The sequence below is a fragment of the Vombatus ursinus genome, unplaced genomic scaffold (assembly GCF_900497805.2).
Source record: "Vombatus ursinus unplaced genomic scaffold, bare-nosed wombat genome assembly UNPS02014778.1, whole genome shotgun sequence".
Classification (NCBI taxonomy): Eukaryota; Metazoa; Chordata; class Mammalia; order Diprotodontia; family Vombatidae; genus Vombatus; species Vombatus ursinus.
Window position 1 is genome coordinate 48,558,495 of NW_020954556.1, and position 10,276 is coordinate 48,568,770.

General features: G+C 41.5%; 1 protein-coding gene across 1 annotated transcript in view; it reads right to left on the minus strand.

The window, feature by feature from the left end:
* Nucleotides 1-10,276, minus strand: part of PRKCE (protein kinase C epsilon) — a 658,716-nt gene that overhangs the window by 642,259 nt on the left and 6,181 nt on the right. The gene's annotated exons all lie outside the window — the stretch shown is intronic.

Below are 10,276 nucleotides of genomic sequence, written 5' to 3' on the forward strand. Positions count from 1 at the left end.
TCTCTTTTACATTGTTCTCCGTTTCACGTGTGCATGTTAAGTTCCTGGAGGTCTGGTAGCGTGTCTTCTCCTATTTTCTCCACAGTGTCCAGCTGTGTTAGGGACACAAAAGGCACCTCAGAAATGCTGCCTACACTGAATCAGATTGAGTCCAGTTAACCCAGCCCCCTGCATTCTCTGTAAAACAATATAATGATTGGTTATGACTTCTGATCACTAAGTCATCTCCCACCATCCAAAGGATCTTAATCCATCTTCAAAGGTACCTAATCTCCTCCTCTAAGAGAAATAGAAACCCTGGAAGAATCTAGAATCTGGCTCTTTGGGTGGTGAATAAAGAGATATGTTCTGTGGAGGAACCTTGGGAGAAAAACTGCTGAGCCTGGCTCTGCTCCACAAGGTGACAGCCACATGACAACATTTTCCTGCTTGTTTCAGAATCACTGTCTTATCTGCCTTCCTCCCCCTTACCCCTTAAAATAGTTTGCCTTATGGTGTTCTGTGCATAGTCAATTCAATAAACAACGATAAACTGGGGAGGTGAAGGGAGAAGGGGATAAGTAAGTGGAGGGGAAGAGATGCTGAGCTCTACTTAGGGGTCCAGAGGTAGGAATTTCTTGGTGAAGGAGCTTTATAACTCTTACTTGCTATTTTAATCTTAATCAATCAACAATTATTTATTAAGCCCCTACTGTGTTCCAGGCACCCTCCGGGGCACTGAGAATGCAAAGACAAAAAGAAAACAATCCCTTCAAGAATTTATATATGAGGGGGAAGATAATATGAACACATAAATGTACATACAAAATAAATGCAGGGTAATTGGGGGTGGAGACCAGCAGGGGTGATGGTGAGGAAATCTAGATGATGAGAGAAACTAAGGCAGATATTCTAATAAGAAATCCAAGTACAGTTTGATTTCAGGGGCTCAGCAGGAAGCATGGGAAGTCAGAGTTCCAAACTAGCCTGCCATCTGACATACCAATCAACTCCATGGCCTCAGTTTCCCTGCCTATAAACTGCAGATAAAGAGACCTTCTCCAACATGCCCTCACCCAAAAGCTAACCAATCATTGCTTAAATGTATAAAACAATGTACCTCTTTTCATAGAATTTGTAATTCTACCATCTCATTTCATACCCACAACCATCCTGCCAGACAAAATAACAAAACAGGCTGTCTAGGGGAAAGAGCACCAGATTTGGAAGTATGAAGACCTGGCTTTGAACCTGGCCTCTCTTACTCAGTACCTGTGTGACCCTGGACAAGGCACTTCATCTTATCCTCTGTTTCTTCCTCTAAAATGAGATGAAATCATGAGTGAAGCCCTTTGGAAAGAACATAAATTGTTGTTATTATTATCCTCATTTACAAATGAAGAAACTGAGTCTCAGAAAAGGTTAAGTAACTTGTCCAAAGTCACATAACTGGTTAGTGGTAAAGCTGGGTTGGTAATAAATAAATAAGCGAACTGCTGGTGCTTAACAAATATAAATTGATCCATAAGTGCTTTTTTAAAAGCAGCAGAGGACAAACTAGAGCCATATCTATGCAGCAAGGAGAAACACCCAGACTTCTAAGACCCACCCTTAACATCTTCAGTGCTTCTTCCCTCCCCTCAACTCCCATTTGTATTTTATATGCACAAAATTAAACTGGCTCATAGTCCATAAAGTTTGCTCCCAGACCAAATAGTAAATAAACATCTTGGGAATTTTTAGATACATATCTGATTCTCTCTGCTGAAGGGAATATATGATATTCAATTCAATAAACATTTATTAAGTCCCTACTGGGCAGTCAGGTGATGCAGTAGATAAGAAAGCTGACCCTGGAGTCATAAGGACCTGACTCATCTTCCTGACTCATCTTCCTGAGTTCAGATCTGTCCTCAGACATTTACTTAGTTGTGGGACCCTGGGCAAGTCACTGAACCCTGTCTGCTTCAGTTTCCTCATCTGTAAAATGAGCTGGAGAAAGAACTGGCAAATAATTCTGGTATCTTTGCCAAGAAAACTCCAAAGGGGGTCATGGAGAGTAAGACATAAATGAAAAAACTCAACAACAGCAACAGTAACAAGCACCTACTATGTGCCAGGCACCTTGCTAAGTCCTGGGGATACAAAAAGAGGCAAAAGACAATCCCTGTACTCAAGAAGCTTACAATTTAATGGGGGAAGACAACATGCAAACAAATATAAGACGTGTACATACACACACGCACACATAAATATGCACACATAAACCTCTGCCTCAGTTTTCTCATCTGTAAAATGGGGATAACAGGGCTACTGTGAGGATCAAATGAGATGATAATTGTAAAGCACTTGGCATAGTGCCTGGCACATAGTAAGTGCTACATAAATGTTAGCTATTATCTTTAAGTATGGAGATGAAGAGAGTGTCTGTCTTGGAGGAAAAAAATCCCTGGGTTCAAATATTGTCTCTGATACTTTCTTACTATAGGACCTTGAGCAAATCACTTAATCTCAATGTGCCTCATGCAACTTCCTAGGATTTAGCTAGGAAGTCACAGGTTATATCAGTTGGTAGAGAAGGTTCTCAGAGCCATTATGATATTATTAGCAAAGATAATAATAGCATTTATATAACACTTTAACGTTAGCAAAGTGGCTTACATATTTGTGGGGGATAAACAGTCTGTGTCTTTAAGAAGCTTACAACATTTTAGTTTCAAAAACAGTCAAAAAGTTTAAACAAATATGAAAAAATTATTCAAATAATGATACTGAGATAAGTGCTATAAAATCCTTTCTCTGGACACATCCTGGCTCTGTGACTATGGGCATGTCTCTTAACCTTTCTTAGTTACTCCGGGCAACAACTGTCTAAGATTTAACAGTTACAGAGTTCTCCATCCCTCTGAAGAAATCATAGATCTGAACAACAACAACAAAAAAGTTTGATCTCTCTTACAGGGGTAGGGGGCGGGGTGGGGGGGAGATCTTTGTCCTCTAGGAGCGTGGCCCTTTGACTGAATCCAAACTTCACAGAAGGGCTGAACTTGAGGACCTAGAGGGCCACATGTGTCCTCCAGGCCCCAGGATCCTCACCCCTGTCTGTTAGCTCCTCCAGGGCATGAATCAGTCTTATCTTTTTTATTTCTGTATCTCCTTTACTGCTTAAGACATGTGTTGTCATGTATAATCTATATCAAATTGTGGCCTTCTCAAGAGGGAGGAAGGACAGGAGGGAGAGAGAGAATTTGGAACTCAAAATTTTTAAAAATGATTGTTAAAAGAAATTTTACATGAAATTGGGAAATATTTAACAAAATAAACATTTTCATATTTCAATTTTATTTATTTTCATTACATTTTAAGTTTGACATTAAAAAAATAAGTGTGTGTTGTTCTAATAGTAGTTTACAGAAGGAAGAAGCACAGTGCAATCTGGGAAAGCTTCACAGAGAAGGAAAGATCTGCATTAGGTTTAAAGGTAAGTTTTATAAAGGAAGAAAGCAGAAAGGCATTCTAGGTACTGGGGAAAGCATAAGCAAAATCCCTGAGGAAGAAAAGTACAAGAAAAGTTTAGGAACATTGAGCAAAGAAGCCTGCTGGGGACTACTTAGAAGATAAGGCTCTAAAAGTAGACAAGAATCAGACTCCGGAGGGCTCCGAATGCCAGGTTAAGCAGTCTGGATTTTATCCTCAAAGTGACAGGCAACATTGTGAGTCTTTGAGGCAGGTGATGCGATGAAAACTGTGTTTAGTGTCATTATCCCTATGTGAGGTTCCACTCTAATAAAAAAGCAGCAAGAACCCCAGCATGCATTGGAAGAAAACAAATGAAAAGTCACAAGACTGAGCAGAAAATGTCACCTTCATGTAGCAAGTCCTCAGGTACCTAGAACTTCAATGACACACACCTTTTTCAAATGAATTTTTTTTTAAAATCAGTTCAGTTGGTAAATACCAGGGAGTGAATACTATCTCTGTGTAGCACAATGGCCAAGGGGGGAGGGGTGTGTGTGTGTGTGTGTGTGTGTGTGTGTGTGTGTGTGTGCGTGAAAACAAATGTCTACATGTCCTTTCCAGTCTAATGTGGGGACTAAAACACGTCCACTTGAGAAAGGTCAGGGAGAATTTAATGTGCATGTAGTATAGGTGACCACTTACATGGTCTGATTTCAGGGACTCTGGCATCTGACGTACTACTCTAAATTGAGCATTTCTGTGCATTTTCAAAATAGACACTGCCTTTTGGTGGTACAGAAAGAAGTGGTCTGGTTGAAGAATTACGGGGCCCTGGGCTTCCGCTCTTGGCTTGCCTCCTTGCTACCTGTGTGACCTCGGGTAGGATGCTGAACTCCTCAGCCTCCTCAGTTTCCTTATCTATAAAATGAAGGGATTGAGCTAGTTGACCTGTAAGGCCTCCCAACTCTAAATCTCTGATTAGCATAATCTATGGGCTTTGCATTATGAGTGCAGATTTAATTCATACACTCTTCTCTATCCAGTTATAAGAATTCCTGCTGGGTCCATAGTCATTATATCTCACCCAAGCATACAGCTTATAAAACTAGTCAATAAATATTTACGTGCCTGCTATGTGCCAGGCATGGGAATACACATAGGAAAAAAAATAGTCCCTGCTATCAAGAAGTTTACAATCTAGAAGGCAATGAAGGGTTGAGGTTAGGATCCGTGCAAACATGGTAAAATAATCTTGTCTAGCAAGATACCTGGTACATAGTAGGACCTTAATAAATGCTTTTAAATACAGTGCTTAACTTGGGTGTACATAACAAGGGGAGGTGCTATGTGATTTGAAAGTCATTTAGTCATTTAATCAACCAACAAGTATCAATGGAAAACCTATGAGGTGTCCAGTCCTACAAAAGGTGCTGCAGAAAAATATAAAAAAAGACACAGTCTCTGTCCTAAAAGAACTTAGCATATTGGGTGGGGGGGAAATGTGTGTGTGTGTGTGTGTGTGTGTGTGTGTGTGTTAAAAGTTAAGTAAGAATACCAATTAGTGACATACAGAGATCACTGCAATGGGAGGCAATGAGGGGCAGCAAGTGAAGAGCGTGCTGGGCTTAACATCAGGAAACCTGGCTTTCAATTTTACCCAAAACACTGACTAGCTGCATAACCATGGGCCAAGTCACTTAACATTGAAGAGACTCAGTTTCCTCATCTATAAAATGAGGATAATCTCATACTACCTGCACCTTACTGAGTTGTTGTGAGGAAAGTGTTATACAAATAGTATTAGGTTTTCATAGAGCTGGAAGGAGCTTTAGAAATCATCTAAACTAAGAATTCTTAACCATTTTGTGTCAGACCCCTTTGTGAGTGTGGTAAAATCCATAGGGCCCTTTCTCAGATTAACACTTTTAAAATGCATAAAATAAAATATATAGGATTGAAAAGGAAATCAATTATATTGAAATATAGTTATCACAGTATTAAAAAAAAATCAAGCTTGTGGACCATAGATCCCTGATCTGGGCCCATCACTATCTCTTTTAGAGATGAGAAAACTGAAGCCCAGAGCAGTAAGCCACTTTCCCAAAGTCACACAGGTAAGTAGCAAGATCAAGATTTGAGCCCGGGGCAGCTAGGTGGCACAGTGGATACAGCACTGGCCCTGCAGGCAGGAGGACCTGAGTTCAAATCCGGCCTCAGATCAAACACTTGATACTTACTAGCTGTGTGACTCTGGGCAAGTCACTTAATCCCACTGCCCAACAAAGAAAAAAAAAAAAAAGATTTGATCCGAGGTTCTTGAACTCCAGATCCAGTCAGTATTCTTTCTATAGCACCATGTTACATGTGACCTCAGATAAGTCATAGTGTCTCTCTGGATTTCTATCCTCTTATTTGCAAATTTAGAGGATCGTGCTAGATTCTTCTAGATGCTTTTTTTTCCTTTGCTTTTTTCCTTTGCAATCGGGGTTAAGTGACTTGCCCAGGGTCACACAGCTAGTAAGTGTCAAGTGTCTGAGGCTGGATTTGAACTCAGGTCCTCCTGACTGCAAAGCCAGAGCTCCATCCACTGTACCACCTAGCAGCCCTTTCTAGATGCTTTCTAAAGGTCCTTTGAAGCAATAACATTTTATGAGTCTACTGCAATGAGCCTGATGGTCCCACGATTCTCCGATGGGGACAACGAGGGAGAGTTTACCTTCATTCATTTTTTCATTCATTCAACACACATTTATTTATTAAGCACCTATTATATGATTAATACCAAGCTAGGTGCGAGGGAAGATGCAAAGATAAATGAGGCATTTCCTCTAATCTCAAGAGAATAGAGAAGGTAGGAGCAGTAAAGAATAGCAGCAAGAGAGCCAGGCTGGAACCACGAAGACTTGGGTCCACGTCCCACCTTTGAGATATGCTGGCTGTGTGACCCTGGCAAGTCACAACTTCTCAGAGCTCCAAGCAAACTCTTGATGGCTATCAGCTGCAGAGAAGATGCCTAGCTGCGCTGATAGAGTTTCTTCATTTTGGAGTTCCATACAGCAGTGTAATCTAGGGCCCAGTCTCCAATCTCTTTGCCCTCAAGCAGTTAATGATCTGGGATAACTGAAGTCAGCTTAATGACATACCCAAAAAAATTCAACTCCCTCAATATATTACATCAAGAAGTTGAGATTTTTGAGGGGCAGCTAGGTGGCACAGCAGAGACAGCATTGGCCCTGGAGTCAGGAGGACCTGTGTTCAAATCCAGCCTCAGATACTTACTAGCTGTGTGACCCTGGTCAAGTCACTCACTTAACGCCTCAATAAAAATAAATAAATTTTTAAAAAGAAGTTGTGGTTTTGTCAATAGAGAAGCACCCTCTAAATCAAAAATTCATCTATAGAGTTGTTTAAGGCTCCATTTGCCTGGGTCACACAAGTAAGAAGCATCAGAGATAGAACTTTCACTCTAAGCCTCCCTGCCTCCAATCCCAGCATTCTATCCCCTACACCAAGGGTGAGGATCCTGTGTCCTCAAGACCACATGTGGCCCTCTAGGTCCTGAAGTGAGGCCCTTTGACTGAATCCGAACTTCACAGAACAAATCCCCAGTAGCCTCAAGGCCAAAGGTACCTCACCCCTGCCCCTTACCATGCAGCTTCTCTCCTCTCCTCTAATAACCCTTTATAAATCCACCATCCAAGAATGCTTGAACCTGATTCTGTTTACAACCTATAATACCTCTTGGGCTAATGACTGCCAGAAGTGTCGTTCCTATTGTGTAAAGTAAGAGGGCTTTTTATTAACTCAGAAAGGGCTTCTCCCAGGCCTGGGATCTGGTGATGCCCTCCACATCTCCAACCCCTTCCTGAGCTTTTAGACATCGCTAATACCTGATTCTAAGAGTAGAACCTACACTTTGTAGAGGCTGGCGAGCTGCAACCTAAATGAATTATTATTGTTCTCCCAGCACAACACAGACTTTTTGGAGGGGGTACCTCACCTGGTTACTGCCAGAAACTTGAACACCAAACAGGTACCACCTGATGATTAGCATTAAAATAGACTATAATTACTTAACAAGTCCATATATACCCAGGGGAACTCTGCAGAGAAACTTATAAGGTTTTACCACAAGTAACTTTTATTTATATAAAATATTCAAAGGCTGCTCCAGAAGTTGTCTATAGGTAAGACCCCAGAACACTTTGCCCCCAGTTAGATGAACTAAGTGAATTCAGATGCTGAAATATTAAGTGGTCCCCCAAAAAATTTTTTTTAGTTCTTACTACTGCCAAGGCAGTTACAGCTAAATAACATGAGGGGGCTAATAGATTATTTATAATTATTGTCTTATTATAGTTGCAATAAAATGATAAACTCTGCAAGGGCAGGGACTGCATCATTTTTCTCTTGTAGCCCATAGCACCTAGCATGGTCCTGGGTGCACAACAGATGCTCTATTCAGAAGTGCAATTGGAAGGATCTGGGAAGAACTCTGGTATGTGAGGAGTCTCTCCCCAAATCAGTCTGTGACTCAGCAGATAAGTCCTAGAGAGTTGCCTGAAATACAAAAAGATTAAGTGATTTGCCCCGACCACATAGTTACTAAGATTCAACCAATCAAAGTAGAATTTATTAAGGTCCTTTGTGTGCCAGGCACCTGGGCTACAAATACAAAAGTGAGATGGCTCCTGCCTTCAAGTGGTTTACATTCTAATGTGGGTGGGATACAAACATTTCGCAGGTAAGTAGATTCCAGATTTTTATGAACTTAAAGAGGGCAGAAACTGGACTTTTGAGGCCCATTCCACTCTGCATCTATCTGCTGCTCCCTGTCTGGTTTCAACTCTACAGAACAAGATGTCTCCAAACCAGGTACTCCTTAGTATCCTCACCTTTCGTGCCCCTTTTGTGTGCTGTCTCCCTTCATTAGATTACAAGTCCCTTGAGGGCAGGGGCTGTCTTTTTATTAACTGTTTTCCTAGCACAATGCCTGGCACACAGCAGGTGCTTAATAAATGTTTATTGCATTGAGCCTGGTATTGGTTAGAGTCCTAAGGAGAAAATATTTGAGCTGAGTTTTGAAGGGAGCTAGGGAGTTTCAAGGGGCAGAAGTGACAGGGAGTACATTCCAAGCAAGGGAAAGAGGCCAGATCTGAACGAAGGTCTTCCTGATTCCACCATTCCAACCACTAAACCAGAAAGCCTCTCTTCTGGATATACCTGTTAACTAATACTAGGAGAATGTGAGACAACCACGTCCGTAGCTTAGGGGTAGCACATACTGTCTGACTCCAACATTCTCTTTGTCAAAGGTATCTAGAGATTTACAACCTCCTGGGAGAGCTAATATTCTATATTATAGATATAATATAGCAACAGCTTTTTCTTAAGGTGGCAGATGAGTAAACACTGTGGTGCATGGCAAAGATGCTATGGGAATTCAGGAAGTGTGGAAGCTAAAGAAATCTGACCTAGTTGAGAGTGGGAGGGGGTTGTACCTCAAACATGCCTCACCCCTTTATAATCATCCAGGCCCCAGGATTCCCCCAAGCACATTCTTTACCATCAGGTATGACCCAGTCCTCACCATCTGTCCTGACACACACACACACACACACACACACACACACACACACACACACACACTCTTTGGGATTGAAAATGAACATTATCACCGATGCACTAAAGAACATAACAATTTCTTATATATAGAATCCCAGTGATTCTGAGTCGGAGGCTCTATAGACCAAGGTTTCCTTCCCTGGCCACCAATCACTACAGTGTCTTAACCATCCATGTCATTCTCCAACCCTCTAGTGTTCTGAGCCCACTCTGACCCTATTAATTGGGCTCTCTGGTCCCTGTTCTAGTATTAAGAGGCTGTCCTTTATTTTAGACCTAAGCCTTGCCCCTCAGGAAAACTACTATGCATATGCTTTATATTTAATTTTTTTATGTACATATTACTTTCCCACAACAGAATGAGAACTCTTTTAGGACAGAAGCTATCTTGACTTTGTTTTTGGAACCCACGTCTGGCACAGTGCCTGGCAAAGAGCAGGCACTTATTAAATTCTTGTTCATTGGCATATAGTAAGTGTTTAATAAAGGCTTGCTGTTGTCAACCAGGGAAGACTTCATGGAGGAGGCACAACTCTAGGAAGCAGTGAATGAGTCTAGGCTAGGGCCTCTTACTTCTAAAGCAGGGGCACTTTTCACTTGGTTTCCCCTCATTTTGTCAGGTGTGACTGAAAAGCCCAAATGACAGGAAAGGTTTTAAAGAGCACCAAGGAAACACTTCTCCAGTTGCTCCTTAAAATTCAATTCTATTCAATTATGCAGCAAGCAGTACAGGTGCCCAGCCCTGTGCACGAAAAGGGAATTTAGAGCCAAGTCCTCAAAAAGAGTAAGTGAATAGGTGCCCAAAGGGGCGGTACAGATAGTGAGTGCTATAGAACTCTTGAATAGTTCAGAAAGGTTTTTGGAACCTTGAAAACTGGCTTCCCACCAGATGACATAGTATGGATAAAGGCACACATAAGCAGGGATATGCATATTATCTGAGGCAGCTGGTGATGTGGCGGATAGAATACAGGGCTTAGAGCCAGGAAGACCCCAGTTCACATCTGACCTCAGATACTTAATAGCTATGGGAATATCAAAATGAAATAATATTTGTAAAGCACGTAGCACAATGCCTGGCATACAGTAGGTGCTTAAAAGAGGCTTGTTTCCTTCCTTCTTACTAGAGGACCTCTAAGATCCCTTCCAGCTCTAACCAGTGATTCTGTGTGTGTGTGTGTGTGTGTGTGTGTGTGTGTGTGTGTGTGTGTGT